General features: G+C 35.0%; 15 non-coding genes across 15 annotated transcripts; 2 read left to right on the top strand and 13 right to left on the bottom strand.

The window, feature by feature from the left end:
• Positions 1 to 332: 332 nt before the first annotated feature.
• Trnad-guc (transfer RNA aspartic acid (anticodon GUC)) lies at positions 333 to 404 on the top strand. The gene has a single exon. It is a non-coding gene; the product is annotated as a tRNA-Asp (tRNA).
• Positions 405 to 602: 198 nt separating this feature from the next.
• On the bottom strand, positions 603 to 674 carry Trnap-ugg (transfer RNA proline (anticodon UGG)). Its single transcript has one exon. It is a non-coding gene; the product is annotated as a tRNA-Pro (tRNA).
• A 798-nt stretch (positions 675 to 1,472) lies between these two features.
• On the bottom strand, positions 1,473 to 1,544 carry Trnap-ugg (transfer RNA proline (anticodon UGG)). The gene has a single exon. It is a non-coding gene; the product is annotated as a tRNA-Pro (tRNA).
• A 282-nt stretch (positions 1,545 to 1,826) lies between these two features.
• Trnap-agg (transfer RNA proline (anticodon AGG)) lies at positions 1,827 to 1,898 on the bottom strand. The gene has a single exon. It is a non-coding gene; the product is annotated as a tRNA-Pro (tRNA).
• A 1,612-nt stretch (positions 1,899 to 3,510) lies between these two features.
• On the bottom strand, positions 3,511 to 3,582 carry Trnap-ugg (transfer RNA proline (anticodon UGG)). The gene has a single exon. It is a non-coding gene; the product is annotated as a tRNA-Pro (tRNA).
• Positions 3,583 to 4,532: 950 nt separating this feature from the next.
• Trnap-ugg (transfer RNA proline (anticodon UGG)) lies at positions 4,533 to 4,604 on the bottom strand. Its single transcript has one exon. It is a non-coding gene; the product is annotated as a tRNA-Pro (tRNA).
• A 335-nt stretch (positions 4,605 to 4,939) lies between these two features.
• On the bottom strand, positions 4,940 to 5,011 carry Trnap-agg (transfer RNA proline (anticodon AGG)). The gene has a single exon. It is a non-coding gene; the product is annotated as a tRNA-Pro (tRNA).
• A 947-nt stretch (positions 5,012 to 5,958) lies between these two features.
• Positions 5,959 to 6,030, bottom strand: Trnap-ugg (transfer RNA proline (anticodon UGG)). Its single transcript has one exon. It is a non-coding gene; the product is annotated as a tRNA-Pro (tRNA).
• A 282-nt stretch (positions 6,031 to 6,312) lies between these two features.
• Positions 6,313 to 6,384, bottom strand: Trnap-agg (transfer RNA proline (anticodon AGG)). The gene has a single exon. It is a non-coding gene; the product is annotated as a tRNA-Pro (tRNA).
• Positions 6,385 to 7,048: 664 nt separating this feature from the next.
• On the top strand, positions 7,049 to 7,120 carry Trnad-guc (transfer RNA aspartic acid (anticodon GUC)). Its single transcript has one exon. It is a non-coding gene; the product is annotated as a tRNA-Asp (tRNA).
• Positions 7,121 to 13,732: 6,612 nt separating this feature from the next.
• Trnap-agg (transfer RNA proline (anticodon AGG)) lies at positions 13,733 to 13,804 on the bottom strand. Its single transcript has one exon. It is a non-coding gene; the product is annotated as a tRNA-Pro (tRNA).
• Positions 13,805 to 14,739: 935 nt separating this feature from the next.
• Positions 14,740 to 14,811, bottom strand: Trnap-ugg (transfer RNA proline (anticodon UGG)). The gene has a single exon. It is a non-coding gene; the product is annotated as a tRNA-Pro (tRNA).
• Positions 14,812 to 15,611: 800 nt separating this feature from the next.
• Positions 15,612 to 15,683, bottom strand: Trnap-ugg (transfer RNA proline (anticodon UGG)). The gene has a single exon. It is a non-coding gene; the product is annotated as a tRNA-Pro (tRNA).
• Positions 15,684 to 15,965: 282 nt separating this feature from the next.
• Positions 15,966 to 16,037, bottom strand: Trnap-agg (transfer RNA proline (anticodon AGG)). Its single transcript has one exon. It is a non-coding gene; the product is annotated as a tRNA-Pro (tRNA).
• A 1,612-nt stretch (positions 16,038 to 17,649) lies between these two features.
• Trnap-ugg (transfer RNA proline (anticodon UGG)) lies at positions 17,650 to 17,721 on the bottom strand. The gene has a single exon. It is a non-coding gene; the product is annotated as a tRNA-Pro (tRNA).
• Between the last annotated feature and the right edge of the window lie 382 nt (positions 17,722 to 18,103).

The following is an 18,103-nucleotide window of genomic DNA, read 5'->3' as shown; positions in this document are numbered from 1 at the left end:
CCAACGAGCCATTACGCTGTAACATATTGAAATAATTTTTTTATTTTGATTAAATATTACAATCCTGTCTTTATTTAAAACACGTTTCAAATCTCTTGATAATCTTGTTTTTCAATTGGAAGTCAATTAACCCATTTTGAGAACATTGATTTGTTAGGTTTGTTTTCGTTTTTAACGCTATTAAACACGATAGATATAATTTAAGTTGTTCAGAACATTTAGTTATTAAGGTGGGACAAACTATTCTTATTCAGCACAAGGAAAATGTTTGTTTTCAAAATTAGTGTGTTATAAATACGTATGGTTCTTATTATGTCAAATCACAGTCGGGTTCCTCGTTAGTATAGTGGTCAGTATCCCCGCCTGTCACGCGGGAGACCGGGGTTCGATTCCCCAACGGGGAAGTTATTTTTTTGTCAAGTAAATTAATATTCTGCTTTGGTTTGAAACTTTGATTTGATTTAGTTTTGACTACGAATACCTATCAATCCTCATTATTTTCTTTTGTATTCTACATCTGAACCCTTGTTACAGTCAAAAACAACAGACAAATGAAAATACAATTGCCTGAAGTATCACCTTGCTTTTATTGTAAAAAACAAGGGCTCGTCCGGGATTTGAACCCGGGACCTCTCGCACCCAAAGCGAGAATCATACCCCTAGACCAACGAGCCAGCTGCCGAAATAGCTAATGAGGTTCTGATTTGCATTAAGTGTTACAGTCATGTCATTTTTTTTCGATCCAAGTCGATAAAATGTCAGAAAAGTCTTATCAGTGTTTCTGTTTCCTCCACTAACGCACATAAGACGGTTAATCATGAGACAATCGAGTGATTGAATGTCAATTTATTTCTAAAGTCTATGCTGAAATGATTCGAAATTTTTTAACCAAAACAATTAACAAAACTCGCAAATAAACCCCGAAGTAATACCTTGTTGATTTAGTTAAAAGATTAGGGCTCGTCCGGGATTGGAACCCGAGACCTCTTTCACCGTAAGCGAGAATCATACCCCTAGACCAACGAGCCATTACGCTGTAACATATTGAAATAATTTTTTTATTTTGATTAAATATTACAATCCTGTCTTTATTTAAAACACGTTTCAAATCTCTTGATAATCTTGTTTTTCAATTGGAAGTCAATTAACCCATTTTGAGAACATTGGTTTGTTAGGTTTGTTTTCGTTTTTAACGCTATTAAACACAATAGATTTAATTTAAGTTATTCAGAACATTTAGTTATTAAGGTGGGACAAACTATTCTTATTCAGCACAAGGAAAATGTTTGTTTTCAAAATTAGTGTGTTATAAATACATATGGTTCTTATTATGTCAAATCACAGTCGGGTTCCTCGTTAGTATAGTGGTCAGTATCCCCGCCTGTCACGCGGGAGACCGAGGTTAGATTCCCTGACGGTGAGGTTATTTTTTTGTCAAGTAAATTATTACCTTGCTTTTATTGTCAAAAAAAGGGCTCGTCTGGGATTTGAACCCAGGACCTCTCGCACCCAAAGCGAGAATCATACCCCAAGACCAACGAGCCAGCTGCCAAAATAGGTTACGAAGTTCTGATTTTAAATAAGTGTTACAGTCATGTCATTTTTTTTCGATCCAAGTCGATGAAATGTTAAAAAAGTCTTATCAGTGCTGCTGTTTCCTCCACTACCGCACATAAGACGGTTTATCATGAGACAATCAAGTGATTAAATGTCAATATACTTCTAAAGTCTGTGCTGAATTGATTCGAAATTTTTTAACCAAAACAATTAACAAAACTCACAAATAATCCCCGAAGTAATACCTTGTTGATTTATTTAAAAGATTAGGGCTCGTCCGGGATTGGAACCCGGGACCTCTCGCACCCTAAGCGAGAATCATACCCCTAGACCAACGAGCCATCAGGCTGCCACATATTGAATTAAGTTTTTTTTTCGATCAAATATTACAATCCTGTCTTTATTTAAAATACGTTTCAAATCTCTTGATAATCTTGTTTTTCAATTGCAAGTCAATTAACCGATTTTGAGAACATTGGTTTGTTAGGTTTGTTTTCGTTTTTAACGCTATTAAACACGATAGATATAATTTAAGTTTTCAGAACATTTAGTTATTAAGGTGGGACAAACTATTCTTATTCAGCACAAGGAAAATGTTTGTTTTCAAAATTAGTGTGTTATAAATACGTATGGTTCTTATTATGTCAAATCACAGTCGGGTTCCTCGTTAGTATAGTGGTCAGTATCCCCGCCTGTCACGCGGGAGACCGGGGCTCGATTCCCCGACGTGAAGGTTATTTTTTTGCCAAGTAAATTAATATTCTGCTTTGGTTTGAAACTTTGATTCGATTTAGTATTGACTACGAATACCTATCAATCCTCATTATTTTCTTTTGTATTCTACATCTGAACCCTTGTTACAGTCAAAAACAACAGACAAATGAAAATACAATTGCCTGATGTATCACCTTGCTTTTATTGTCAAAAAAGAGGGCTTGTCCGGGATTTGAGCCCGGGACTTCTCGCACCCAAAGCGAGAATTATAGCCCTAGACCAACGAGCCAGCTGCCGACATTAGTTAATGAAGGTTATCATTTTCAATAAGTGTTACAATCATGTCATATTTTTTTTCGATCCAAGTCGATAAAATGCTAGAAAAGTCTTATCAGTGTTGCTGTTTAATCCACTACCGCACTTAAGACGGTTGATCATGAGATAATCAAGTGTTTGAATGTCAATATACTTCTAAAATCTATGCTGAATTGATTCCAAATTTTTTAAGCAAAACAATTAACAAAACTCGCAAATAAACCCCGATGTAATACCTTGTTGATTTAGTTAAAAGATTAGGGCTCGTCCGGGATTGGAACCCGAGACCTTTTGCACCCTAAGCGAGAATCATACCCCTAGACCAACGAGCCATTACGCTGCAACATATTGAAATAAGTTTTTTATTTTGATTAAATATTACAATCCTGTCTTTATTTAAAATACGCTTCAAATCTCGTGATAATCTTGTTTTTCAATTGCAAGTCAATTAACCCATTTTGAGAACATTGGTTTGTTAGGTTTGTTTTCGTTTTTAACGCTATTAAACACGATAGATCTAATTTAAGTTATTCAGAACATTTAGTTATTAAGGTGGGATAAACTATTCTTATTCAGCACAAGGAAAATGTTTGTTTTCAAAATTAGTGTGTTATAAATACATATGGTTCTTATTATGTCAAATCACAGTCGGGTTCCTCGTTAGTATAGTGGTCATTATCCCCGCCTGTCACGCGGGAGACCGGGGATCGATTCCCCGATGGGGAGGTTATTTTTTTGTCATGTAAATTAATATTCTACTTTGGTTTGAAACTTTGATTTGATTTAGTTTTGACTACGAATACCTATCAATCCTCATTATTTTCTTTAGTATTCTACATCTGAACCCTTGTTACAGTCAAAAACAACAGACAAATGAAAATACAATTGCCTGAAGTATCACCTTGCTTTTATTGTCAAAAAAGAGGGCTCGTCCGGGATTTGAACCCGGGACCTCTCGCACCCAAAGCGAGAATCCTACCCCTAGACCAACGAGCCAGCTGCCAACATTAGTTAATGAAGGTTATCATTTTCAATAAGTGTTACAGTCATGTCATATTTTTTTTTTCGATTCAAGTCGATAAAATGTTAGAAAAGTCTTATCAGTGTTGCTGTTTAATCCACTACCGCACTTAAGACGGTTGATCGTGAGATAATCAAGTGGTTGAATGTCAATATACTTCTAAAGTCTTTGCTGAATTGATTCGAAATTTTTTAAGTAAAACAATTAACAAAACTCGCAACTAATCCCCGAAGTAATACCTTGTTGATTTAGTTAAAAGATTAGGGCTCGTCCGGGATTGGAACCCGAGACCTCTTGCACCCTAAGCGAGAATCATACCCCTAGACCAACGAGCCATTACGCTGTAACATATTGAAATAAGTTTTTTTTTGATTAAATATTACAATCGTGTCTTTATTTAAAACACGTTTCAAATCTCTTGATAATCTTGTTTTTCAATTGGAAGTCAATTAACCCATTTTGAGAACATTGGTTTGTTAGGTTTGTTTTCGTTTTTAACGCTATTAAACACGATAGATTTAATTTAAGTTATTCAGAACATTTAGTTATTAAGGTGGGACAAACTATTCTTATTCAGCACAAGGAAAATGTTTGTTTTCAAAATTAGTGTGTTATAAATACATATGGTTCATATTATGTCAAATCACAGTCGGGTTCCTCGTTAGTATAGTGGTCAGTATCCCGCCGGTCACGCGGGAGACCGGGGTTCGATTCCCCGACGGGGAGGTTATTTTTTTGTCAAGTAAATTAATATTCTGCTTTGGTTTGAAACTTTGATTTGATTTAGTATTGACTACGAATACCTATCAATCCTCGTTATTTTCTTTAGTATTGTACATATGAACCTTTGTTACAGTAAAAAACAAACAGACAAATGAAAATACAATTGACTAAAGTACCACCTTGCTTCTATTGTCAAAAACAAGGGCTCGTCCGGGATTTGAACCCGGGACTTCTCGCACCCAAAGCGAGAATCATACCCCTAGACCAACGAGCCAGCTTCCAAAATAGTTTATGAAGTTCTGATTTTCAATAAGTGTAACGAGCCAGCTGCAAACACTAGTTAATGAGGTTCTGATTTTCAATAAATGTAACAGTCATGTCATTTTTTTTTCCATCCAAGTCGATAAAATGTCAGAAAAGTCTTATCAGTGTTGCTGTTTCCTCCACTAACGCACATAAGACGGTTAATCATGAGACAATCAAGTGATTGAATGTCAATATACTTCTAAAGTCTATGCTGAATTGATTCCAAATTTTTTAAGCAAAACAATTAACAAAACTCGCAAATAATCCCCGAAGTAATACCTTGTTGCTTTATTTAAAAGATTAGGGCTCGTCCGGGATTTGAACCCGGGACCTCTCGCAACCTAAGCGAGAATCATACTCCTAGACCAACGAGCCAGCTGCCAACATTGGTTAATGAGGTTACAATTTTCAATAAGTGTTACAGTCCTGTCATTTTTTTTTCGATCCAAGTCGATAAAATGTTAGAAAAGTCTTATCAGTGTTGCTGTTTAATCCACTACCGCACTTAAGACGGTTGATCGTGAGATAATCAAGTGGTTGAATGTCAATATACTTCTAAAGTCTATGCTGAATTGATTCCAAATTTTTTAAGCAAAACAATTAACAAAACTCGCAAATAAACCCCGATGTAATACCTTGTTGATTTAGTTAAAAGATTAGGGCTCGTCCGGGATTGGAACCCGAGACCTTTTGCACCCTAAGCGAGAATCATACCCCTAGACCAACGAGCCATTACGCTGCAACATATTGAAATAAGTTTTTTATTTTGATTAAATATTACAATCCTGTCTTTATTTAAAATACGCTTCAAATCTCTTGATAATCTTGTTTTTCAATTGCAAGTCAATTAACCCATTTTGAGAACATTGGTTTGTTAGGTTTGTTTTCGTTTTAACGCTATTAAACACGATAGATCTAATTTAAGTTATTCAGAACATTTAGTTATTAAGGTGGGAAAAACTATTCTTATTCAGCACAAGGAAAATGTTTGTTTTCAAAATTAGTGTGTTATAAATACATATGGTTCTTATTATGTCAAATCACAGTCGGGTTCCTCGTTAGTATAGTGGTCATTATCCCCGCCTGTCACGCGGGAGACCGGGGATCGATTCCCCGATGGGGAGGTTATTTTTTTGTCATGTAAATTAATATTCTACTTTGGTTTGAAACTTTGATTTGATTTAGTTTTGACTACGAATACCTATCAATCCTCATTATTTTCTTTAGTATTCTACATCTGAACCCTTGTTACAGTCAAAAACCACAGACAAATGAAAATACAATTGCCTGAAGTATCACCTTGCTTTTATTGTCAAAAACGAGGGCTCGTCCGGGATTTGAACCCGGGACCTCTCGCACCCAAAGCGAGAATCATACCCCTAGACCAACGAGCCAGCTGCCAAAATAGTTAATGAGTTTCGGATTTGCAATAAGTGTTACAGTCATGTCATTTTTTTTCGATCCAAGTCGATAAAATGTTAGAAAAGTCTTATCAGTGTTTCTTTTTCCTCCACTAACGCACATAAGACCGTTAATCAGGAGACAATCAAGTGATTGAATGTCAATATATTTCTAAAGTCTATGCTGAATTGATTCGAAATTTTTTAAGCAAAACAATTAACAAAACTCGCAAATAATCCCCGAAGTAATACCTTGTTGATTCATTTAAAAGATTAGGGCTCGTCCGGGATTTGAACCCGGGACCTCCCGCACCCTAAGCGAGAATCATACCCCTAGACCAACGAGCCAGCTGCCAAAATTGGTTAATGAGGTTACAATTTACAGTCATGTCATTTTTTTTTCGATCCAAGTCGATAAAATGTTAGAAAAATCTTATCAGTGTTGCTGTTTAATCCACTACCGCACTTAAGACGGTTGATCATGAGATAATCAAAGTGATTGAATGTCAATATACTTCTAAAGTCTATGCTGAATTGATTCGAAATTTTTTAAGCAAAACAATTAACAAAACTCGCAAATAATCTCCGAAGTAATACCTTGTGATTCAGTTGAAAGATTAGGGCTCGTCCGGGATTGGAACCCGGGACATCTTGCACCCTAAGCGAGAATCATACCCCTAGACCAACGAGCCATTACCCTGTAACATATTGAATTAAGTTTTTTTTTTGATTAAATATTACAATCGTGTCTTTTTTTAAAATACGTTTCAAAATTCTTGATAATCTTGTTTTTCAATTCGAAGTCAATTAACCCATTTTGAGAACATTGGTTTGTTAGGTTTGTTTTCGTTTTTAACGCTATTAAACATGATAGATCTAATTTAAGTTATTCAGAACATTTAATTATTAAGTGGAACAAACTATTCTTATTCAGCACAAGGAAAATGTTTGTTTTCAAAATAAGTGTGTTATAAATACATATGGTTCTTATTATGTCAAATCACAGTCGGGTTCCTCGTTAGTATAGTGGTCAGTATCCCCGCCTGTCACGCGGGAGACCGGGGTTCGATTCCCCGACGGGGAGGTTGTTTATTTGTCATGTAAATTAATATTCTGCTTTGGTTTGAAACTTTGATTTGATTTAGTTTTGACTACGAATACCTATCAATCCTCGTTATTTTCTTTGGTATTCTACATATGAAACCTTGTTACAGTAAAATAAAAACAGACGAATGAAAATACAATTGTCTAAAGTACCACATTGCTTTTATTGTCAAAAACGAGGGCTCGTCCGGGATTTGAACCCGGGACCTCTCGCACCCAAAGCGAGAATCATACCCCCCCAGCTAACACACAACGTATTTTCGACGTTCGGATTTTTTTTTTAAACTAAGTAAACGTTGTGGGAATGTGTCCAAACGAACGTTAAGAAAATACGTCGAGGCCGTGTTATCAAAACGTAATGTAAAACGTAGCATTAACGTCAAAATTAACGTTAAGAAAAACCGCAATGCGACCAAATTTCAACGTCATTTGTAACGTACAAACAACGTTGATTACAGACGTCGATCTTAACATGTTTTACATCATTTTGGACGTCACTTCGAACGTTTGTTGAACGTTATTTTTTAACGTTGAGACGAACCACAATGAAACAAATTTACAACGTCATAGGTGACATGCAAATAACGTTTATTACTGACGTAAAATCTAACATTTTTAGACCGGTTTAGACGTCTTTTACACGTTTAATTAACGCTGTATATTTAACGTTCCGTAAAACTATAACGCAACCAGCTTAGAACGTCATACGTGACGTAGAATTCACGTTCATTTCTGACGTCACAATTAACTTGTTATGGACAAATTTTAACGTAACTTCAAACGTTTGTTTAACGTTCTTTCGTAACGTTGAAACAAACCAAATGCAACTTATTTTAAAACGTCATAAATCACGTACAAAAAACGTTGTTTACTGACGTCAAAACTAACGTCTTTTCAGCCACTTTTGACGTCGTTTAAACGTTTTTACAATTTAATGGTATTTCTAAAAAAATTGTGGCGCACCACAAAGTAACCTGATTATAACGTCAAATGTGACGTACGAACAAGGTTAATTAATTACTTCGAGGCTAATAACTTGTTTTAGGCTATTTTGTACGTCAGAGCGAACATTTTGCTAACATTATTTTTAAACTTTGTGACCACCATTAATGTTACTAATTTACAACGTGATACGTGACGTACAATCAACATTAAATTTTGACATCAAAGCTAATTTCTTGGAGACCAGGACGCCATTTTAAGCGTTATAATAACGTCATTTTACCGTTTTGACTAACTACAATGTTATATAATTAAAACGTGAAACGTGACGTAACAACAACATTACCTTTTGTAACAAGGATAATTTTTTTATGACTATTTTATACATCATTTCTAACGTTTTAATAACGTCATTTCTTAACCTTATTACAAACCTTAATGTAACCAATTTAGAACGTCACAGGTGACGTACATGCAACGTTAATTACTCACGTCAAAGTAAGCTTGATTTCATTTCATACGTTGTCGTGAGAAACCACAATGGACCCAATTTAGGAAATCATACGTGACGTACAATCAACGGTGATTTCTGACGTCAAAGCTAACTTATTTAAGACCGTTTTGGATGTAATTTTAAACGTTTTAATAACGTTATTTCTTAACGTTGCGACAAACTAAGATTCAACTAACTGACAACGTCACGCGTGAGGTATAAATGATGTTGAATTCTAAGGTCAAAGCTAACTTCTTTGACAGCATTTTGGACATGATTTTAAGCTTTTTAACAACGTTATTTTTTGGTTTGTAACTAACAACAAAGCAATCTAATTAGAACTTCACGTGACGTAAAAACTACGGTAAATACTGACATCGAAGCTTAGTTGTGTTTAGAATTAGACTATTTTATACGTCATTTTTAACGTTAATATAACGTTATTTTTCAACTTTATTACAATCTTCAATATAACCAATTCAAAACATCATACGTGGCGTATATGCAAAAAGCAATGATAACTGTCGCTGAAGATAACTTATTTGAAACCATTTTAAATGCTATTTTCAAAAGTTCCAATAACTTTATTTCTTGACATTACGAAAAACTAAAACGCGACCAAATTTGCATCATCTTAAATGATCGTAGTCATTTCGAAGGTTACGGCAAACCACAATGCAACCGGATTAAAACGTTAAACGTGACGTATACAACAAGGTCATCGAGGTCAACTTGTTTTAGACTATTTTATACATAAATTAAAACATTTCATTGATATTGTTTAGCGTTGATACAAACGTCAAAGGAACCCTATTAAAACGTTAAACGTGAGGTAGAAACAACATCAATTAGCCTACTTACGTTGAAGGTAACTGATTTTAGACGAATTTGCGTGTCATACACAGTTTTTTCGACTGAGCTGAAGTACAATCGAATCAAAATGTCATACGTGTCGTATAAAAAACGTTGTTTACCGACGTCAAAACTAACTTTCCAAGTTTTAATTTTCGTTAAATAGAAATGCTTTCTTTTAAGGAATGCGTCGGGATTATGTAGCCTATTTACAAAATATTTGTTTTTTTCTGTAATGTGTTTTGATTAACTATTTTAGAAAATGTAAAGAAGTATACTTAGTTATGCTTACATAAAATAGAGATGTGACTTAATTTAAGATAGCATTTTAGTAAGGGTAACATTGTCTTTACATGAAACAAATCGCATAAAAAAGTACTTAGCGCAGCGACCGCTATAGACGCAGTTTCCTGGATAGACAAGAATGTCGCTCCCTGCTGCTTTTTTTCGCGGTTTTCGAACGGCGCGTAAACTCGTGATTGGCCAATATGCGGATGACATCACAGTCCAGTTTGAACATTTGCTGTCAGGACATTGGAATTCAAAATAAGTTTTGGCAGCTCAGCGCTAGAGTGCTTGTTAGATATTTAGGTTGTTTTCCTTAAACCATGAAGATTAGGGTTACATAAAAAGATTAGGCGGCGCTGGTCTAGAATCCTACCACAGTTCTAAAATCAACGCACAAAATTTGAGTTAGGGTGCGGGTTTGGGTGTGGGTGGGTCAAGTATTATTATATTCTTTGTTTAATAATAATACTTGACTTACCTTAACCCAAACGCTAACCTGTACCCTAACCCAAATGGTGTTTCATTGTGGTAGGATTCTAGACCAGCGCCGATTAGGCTTTGTTATCAAATATATTTTCAGGTTAAATAGTGTAAGCTGTATTTGTAGTTTTATTTATAACTTTTATTTTAAGTAGGAAAAAAATTGATTTACTGAATAAATGACTTTAAAGCCTCCACTAATTTTCATCTAACATAGAAAAACAAGCTCTATTACCTCTGTGGGCAATTGCAGGCGCTGGTCTAGAATCCTACCACAGTGCACAATATTTGGGTTAGGGTGCGGGTTAGCATTTTGGATTAGGGTGGGTCAAGTATTAAATAATAGATATAATAATACTTGGCCCACCCTCACCCAAACGCTAACTCGCACCCTAACCCAAATATTCTGCGTTGATTTAATCATTGTGGTAGGATTCTAAACCAGCGCCCAATTGCATTCTACGGCGAGTGAACACCCAAACTTTTTAGACAATTTTAATGCAAATCTTGATCTTTGTATCATGCCAGCGTAAATACCTTGGGTGTGCATAAAACCCCAAATGAACACTTGAAAATTGATTACTGAAGATCTCGACTAAAGGCTTGATTAAAAGTTCAAGGTGGGATTTAAAGAAGGGTACACGTTAAAGATATTCCTCATGAACTTGGCTGCTCATCAATATTTACAGGTAAATTAGTGATTAATATTTTCAAGATTTTTGTTAATTATTATATTTATTTGACTCATACTGTTTTGTTTTATGCTTGCAATTGCCCTAGATGCTAACAACAAAGACTTTAAAATGTATCCTGGCTGCGTTTAAATTTCTTTATTTGGGCAGCAATTTTTTTCAAAACCTACCAGTGATAGTTATACAATGTCACCAGAATTTTAATTTTATATATTTCTGACCAGTCTGCATTCTGTGGACCAGAAGCTACACAGCACAAAACGCTATCACACAATAAGTAAAGGCAAAATAAACATAATATGACAGAATTATTGGGAAAAAATTATACCATAGACTAGTACTAAGAATGGTCTATATTTTTTTAATATAAAAACAAAGTTTAAAAAATGTAAAAAATACTAATATTCATTATTAAATGTTATTATTGGCAAAAATAGAGATAAAAATTCTTGATACTACATTTTACCGAACAAATTCAGGTTGCACAAGAAAATACATTAACAGTGATATAAAATTTCTGTGCTTGGCTAAATTGGTAAATGGCACATCTAAATTTTGAAACTATGGTTGAATTGTGTTAGGATTCCAAACGTCTGGATCATAATATTACCAATAGTGAGAACAATTAATCACATTCATAAAACACTTTGCTGACATACTAAAAAAATCAAAAATATGAAATAACTGTCAGGTTGTTTTAAATTTTTTGTTTAAGGCAACCAATTGGGCATTTATTGAACCATGTAGAAGCACGTGCATCATTGCAATTAGTTTTTTGGCTTTTCTCATTTCGAATTGGTTACATAAGGTAAATGAAGTTAAAAGTTATGTTTGTAGTTATTAATCACATTTCCCAGTTAATGCAGCTTAAACAGATGAAAGTTGGATGGGGTTTTCCTTAGCTTGACAAACACATGAGCCATTTTTATAAGGTATATATTCCCCTGTTCGACCCTATAGCCCTAGCAGTCACTTCCCTATTCCCTAATTTTTATATTATTTGCCCACAGCTCTCTCGATGTATCACACATGCATTCAGATTCGGATTAAACTGCTGGATTTTCGTTTTACACCGCTGGATTTTTATTGTTCTTATTTTTTCAATACGTTGTTGTTGTTGTTAACGTTACTTTCCTGTTTTAATGTGCATTGTTTTACACATAGTCTGTGAAATGCAAAACTTTTTCAATTTTGTCTTTTAGACTGTGTAGTGTAATAGAGCAATTTAAGTAACACTATAAAATTTGTGTGTTTTGCAGGTCCACAGACCAATTTTCTCAGTTTTCTTGTCTTTTTTACAGTTCTTTATTGTCAACATTTTTATACTGCCGTGTTTGTTTTACTTCAATACTATATTATTTCTATATTTTCCTGGATGGTAATTGTTTAGAAGATTTAGTAAGAATTTGCAAGTGTAAATAATTACAGTCAGATATGTCACAACAAGTATAAGTGTTTTAAAAATTCAAAAACATCGTTATTATGTTTCTTTTTTGCGCATTATACCGTAGTTGCGAACGTAATTTGTAACTTCATTTCCAACGTAATTTGTAGGGCATGGAGTCCAAACTATTACGCAAACATAACAATGTGAACGCTTTCAATAACCTTGTTTTACAACGTAGTTTCCAACGTCGTGAACTTTGTCCGGAATCACACATTTTTACGTAAAAATAACGTCTGTGATAAACTTATAAATAACGTCGCTGAACATCGTAATTTGCAACGTCTAATCTACGTCGTCTGGAATGGACACTTCTACGTAAAAACAACGTTCATGATAAACGTATAAATAACGTAGTTGCACAACGTCGCATCTAGGTCGTAAAGTGTCGACGCTTTTACGTGAAAATAACGTTCATGATGAACGTCTAAATAACGTAGTTGCACAACGTCGCATCTACATCGTTTGGTGTCGACGTTTTTACGTGAAAATATCGTTCAGGATAAACGTATAAATAACGTCGCTGAACATCGTAATTTGCAACGTCTAATCTACGTCATCTGGAGTAGACACTTCTACGTAAAAATAACGTTTATGATAAACGCATAAATAACGTAGTTGCACAACGTCGCATCTAGGTCGTAAAGTGTCGACGCTTTTACGTAGAAATAACGTTGGTTGCAACGTCTTATCGACCAAACTTAAACCAAAAATCTACGTCGCTGCGACGTCAAATTGTTAGCTGGGCCTAGACCAACGAGCCAGCTGCCAACTTTAGTTAATGAAGTTATGATCTTCAATAAGTGTTACAGTCATGTCATTTTCTTTTCAATCCAAGTCGATAAAATGTAAGAAAAGTCTTATCAGTGTTGCTGTTTAATCCACTACCGCACTTAAGACGGTTGATCATGAGATATTCAAGCGATTGAATGTCAATATACTTCTAAAGTCTATGCTGAATTGATTCAAAATTTTTTAAGCAAAACAGTTAACAAAACTCGCAAATAATCCCCGAAGTAATACCTTGTTGATTTAGTTAAAAGACTAGGGCTCGTCCGGGATTGGAACCGGAGACCTCTTGCATCCTAAGCGAGAATCATACCCCTAGACCAACGAGCCAGCTGCCAAAATAGTTAATGAGTTTCGGATTTGCAATAAGTGTTACAGTCATGTCATTTTTTTTCGATCCAAGTCGATAAAATGTTAGAAAAGTCTTATCAGTGTTTCTGTTTCCTCCACTAACGCACATAAGACCGTTAATCAGGAGACAATCAAGTGATTGAATGTCAATATATTTCTAAAGTCTATGCTGAATTGATTCGAAATTTTTTAACCAAAACAATTAACAAAACTCGCAAATAATCCCCGAAGTAATACCTTGTTGATTTATTTGAAAGATTAGGGCTCGTCCGGGATTTGAACCCGGGACCTCTCGCACCCTAAGCGAGAATCATACCCCTAGACCAACGAGCCAGCTGCCAACATTGGTTAATGAGGTTACAATTTACAGTCATGTCATTTTTTTTTCGATCCAAGTCGATAAAATGTTAGAAAAGTCTTATCAGTGTTTCTGTTTCCTCCACTAACGCACATAAGACCGTTAATCAGGAGACAATCAAGTGATTGAATGTCAATATATTTCTAAAGTCTATGCTGAATTGATTCGAAATTTTTTAACCAAAACAATTAACAAAACTCGCAAATAATCCCCGAAGTAATACCTTGTTGATTTAATTAAAAGACTAGGGCTCGTCCAGGATTGGAACCTGAGACCTCTTGCATCCTAAGCGAGAATCATACCCCTAGACCAACTAGCCATTACGCTGTAAAATATTGAAATAAGTTTTTTTTTTGATTAAATATTACAATCCTGTCTTTATTCAAAATACGTTTCAAATCTCTTGATAATCTTGTTTTTCAATTGGATGTCAATTAACCCATTTTGAGAACATTGGTTTGTTAGGTTTATTTTCGTTTTTAACGCTATTAAACACGATAGATCTAATTTAAGTTATTCAGAACATTTAGTTATTAAGGTGGGACAAACTATTCTTATTCAGCACAAGGAAAATGTTTGTTTTCAAAATTAGTGTGTTATAAATACATATGGTTCTTATTATGTCAAATCACCGTCGGGTTCCTCGTTAGTATAGTGGTCAGTATCCCCGCCTGTCACGGGGGAGACCGGGGTTCGATTCCCCGACGGGGAGGTTATTTTTTTGTTATTTAAATTAATATTCTGCTTTGGTTTGAAACTTTGATTTGATTTAGTTTTGACTACGAATACCTATCAATCCTCGTTATTTTCTTTAGTATTCTACATCTGAACCCTTGTTGCAGTCAAAAACAACAGACAAATGAAAATACAATTCTCTGAAGTATCACCTTGCTTTTATTGTAAAAAACGAGGGCTCGTCCGGGATTTGAACCCGGGACCTCTCGCACCCAAAGCGAGAATCATACCCCTAGACCAACGAGCCAGCTGCCAACATTAGTTAATGAAGGTTATCATTTTCAATAAGTGTTACAGTCATGTCATATTTTTTTTCGATCCAAGTCGATAAAATGTTAGAAAAGTCTTATCAGTGTTGCTGTTTAATCCACTACCGCACTTAAGACGGTTGATCGTGAGATAATCAAGTGGTTGAATGTCAATATACTTCTAAAGTCTTTGCTGAATTGATTCGAAATTTTTTAAGTAAAACAATTAACAAAACTCGCAACTAATCCCCGAAGTAATACCTTGTTGATTTAGTTAAAAGATTAGGGCTCGTCCGGGATTGGAACCCGAGACCTCTTTCACCGTAAGCGAGAATCATACCCCTAGACCAACGAGCCATTACGCTGTAACATATTGAAATAATTTTTTTTTTGATTAAATATTACAATCCTGTCTTTATTTAAAACACGTTTCAAATCTCTTGATAATCTTGTTTTTCAATTGGAAGTCAATTAACCCATTTTGAGAACATTGGTTTGTTAGGTTTGTTTTCGTTTTTAACGCTATTAAACACGATAGATTTAATTTAAGTTATTCAGAACATTTAGTTATTAAGGTGGGACAAACTATTCTTATTCAGCACAAGGAAAATGTTTGTTTTCAAAATTAGTGTGTTATAAATACATATGGTTCTTATTATGTCAAATCACAGTCGGGTTCCTCGTTAGTATAGTGGTCAGTATCCCCGCCTGTCACGCGGGAGACCGAGGTTAGATTCCCTGACGGTGAGGTTATTTTTTTGTCAAGTAAATTATTACCTTGCTTTTATTGTCAAAAAAAGGGCTCGTCTGGGATTTGAACCCAGGACCTCTCGCACCCAAAGCGAGAATCATACCCCAAGACCAACGAGCCAGCTGCCAAAATAGGTTATGAAGTTCTGATTTTAAATAAGTGTTACAGTCATGTCATTTTTTTTCGATCCAAGTCGATGAAATGTTAAAAAAGTCTTATCAGTGCTGCTGTTTCCTCCACTACCGCACATAAGACGGTTTATCATGAGACAATCAAGTGATTAAATGTCAATATACTTCTAAAGTCTGTGCTGAATTGATTCGAAATTTTTTAACCAAAACAATTAACAAAACTCACAAATAATCCCCGAAGTAATACCTTGTTGATTTATTTAAAAGATTAGGGCTCGTCCGGGATTGGAACCCGGGACCTCTCGAACCCTAAGCGAGAATCATACCCCTAGACCAACGAGCCATCAGGCTGCCACATATTGAATTAAGTTTTTTTTTCGATCAAATATTACAATCCTGTCTTTATTTAAAATACGTTTCAAATCTCTTGATAATCTTGTTTTTCAATTGCAAGTCAATTAACCGATTTTGAGAACATTGGTTTGTTAGGTTTGTTTTCGTTTTTAACGCTATTAAACACGATAGATATAATTTAAGTTTTCAGAACATTTAGTTATTAAGGTGGGACAAACTATTCTTATTCAGCACAAGGAAAATGTTTGTTTTCAAAATTAGTGTGTTATAAATACGTATGGTTCTTATTATGTCAAATCACAGTCGGGTTCCTCGTTAGTATAGTGGTCAGTATCCCCGCCTGTCACGCGGGAGACCGGGGCTCGATTCCCCGACGTGAAGGTTATTTTTTTGTCAAGTAAATTAATATTCTGCTTTGGTTTGAAACTTTGATTCGATTTAGTATTGACTACGAATACCTATCAATCCTCATTATTTTCTTTTGTATTCTACATCTGAACCCTTGTTACAGTCAAAAACAACAGACAAATGAAAATACAATTGCCTGATGTATCACCTTGCTTTTATTGTCAAAAAAGAGGGCTTGTCCGGGATTTGAGCCCGGGACTTCTCGCACCCAAAGCGAGAATTATAGCCCTAGACCAACGAGCCAGCTGCCAACATTAGTTAATGAAGGTTATCATTTTCAATAAGTGTTACAATCATGTCATATTTTTTTTCGATCCAAGTCGATAAAATGCTAGAAAAGTCTTATCAGTGTTGCTGTTTAATCCACTACCGCACTTAAGACGGTTGATCATGAGATAATCAAGTGTTTGATTGTCAATATACTTCTAAAATCTATGCTGAATTGATTCCAAATTTTTTAAGCAAAACAATTAACAAAACTCGCAAATAAACCCCGATGTAATACCTTGTTGATTTAGTTAAAAGATTAGGGCTCGTCCGGGATTGGAACCCGAGACCTTTTGCACCCTAAGCGAGAATCATACCCCTAGACCAACGAGCCATTACGCTGCAACATATTGAAATAAGTTTTTTATTTTGATTAAATATTACAATCCTGTCTTTATTTAAAATACGCTTCAAATCTCGTGATAATCTTGTTTTTCAATTGCAAGTCAATTAACCCATTTTGAGAACATTGGTTTGTTAGGTTTTTTTTCGTTTTTTACGCTATTAAACACGATAGATCTAATTTAAGTTATTCAGAACATTTAGTTATTAAGGTGGGATAAACTATTCTTATTCAGCACAAGGAAAATGTTTGTTTTCAAAATTAGTGTGTTATAAATACATATGGTTCTTATTATGTCAAATCACAGTCGGGTTCCTCGTTAGTATAGTGGTCATTATCCCCGCCTGTCACGCGGGAGACCGGGGATCGATTCCCCGATGGGGAGGTTATTTTTTTGTCATGTAAATTAATATTCTACTTTGGTTTGAAACTTTGATTTGATTTAGTTTTGACTACGAATACCTATCAATCCTCATTATTTTCTTTAGTATTCTACATCTGAACCCTTGTTACAGTCAAAAACAACAGACAAATGAAAATACAATTGCCTGAAGTATCACCTTGCTTTTATTGTCAAAAAAGAGGGCTCGTCCGGGATTTGAACCCGGGACCTCTCGCACCCAAAGCGAGAATCATACCCCTAGACCAACGAGCCAGCTGCCAACATTAGTTAATGAAGGTTATCATTTTCAATAAGTGTTACAGTCTTGTCATATTTTTTTTTCGATCCAAGTCGATAAAATGTTAGAAAAGTCTTATCAGTGTTGCTGTTTAATCCACTACCGCACTTAAGACGGTTGATCGTGAGATAATCAAGTGGTTGAATGTCAATATACTTCTAAAGTCTTTGCTGAATTGATTCGAAATTTTTTAAGTAAAACAATTAACAAAACTCGCAACTAATCCCCGAAGTAATACCTTGTTGATTTAGTTAAAAGATTAGGGCTCGTCCGGGATTGGAACCCGAGACCTCTTGCACCCTAAGCGAGAATCATACCCCTAGACCAACGAGCCATTACGCTGTAACATATTGAAAT

Source organism: Ascidiella aspersa, chromosome 1 (genome assembly GCF_963924565.1).
Source record: "Ascidiella aspersa chromosome 1, kaAscAspe10.2, whole genome shotgun sequence".
In the NCBI taxonomy this organism is placed as follows: Eukaryota; Metazoa; Chordata; class Ascidiacea; order Phlebobranchia; family Ascidiidae; genus Ascidiella; species Ascidiella aspersa.
This window is presented reverse-complemented; position numbering and strand designations above follow the sequence as displayed.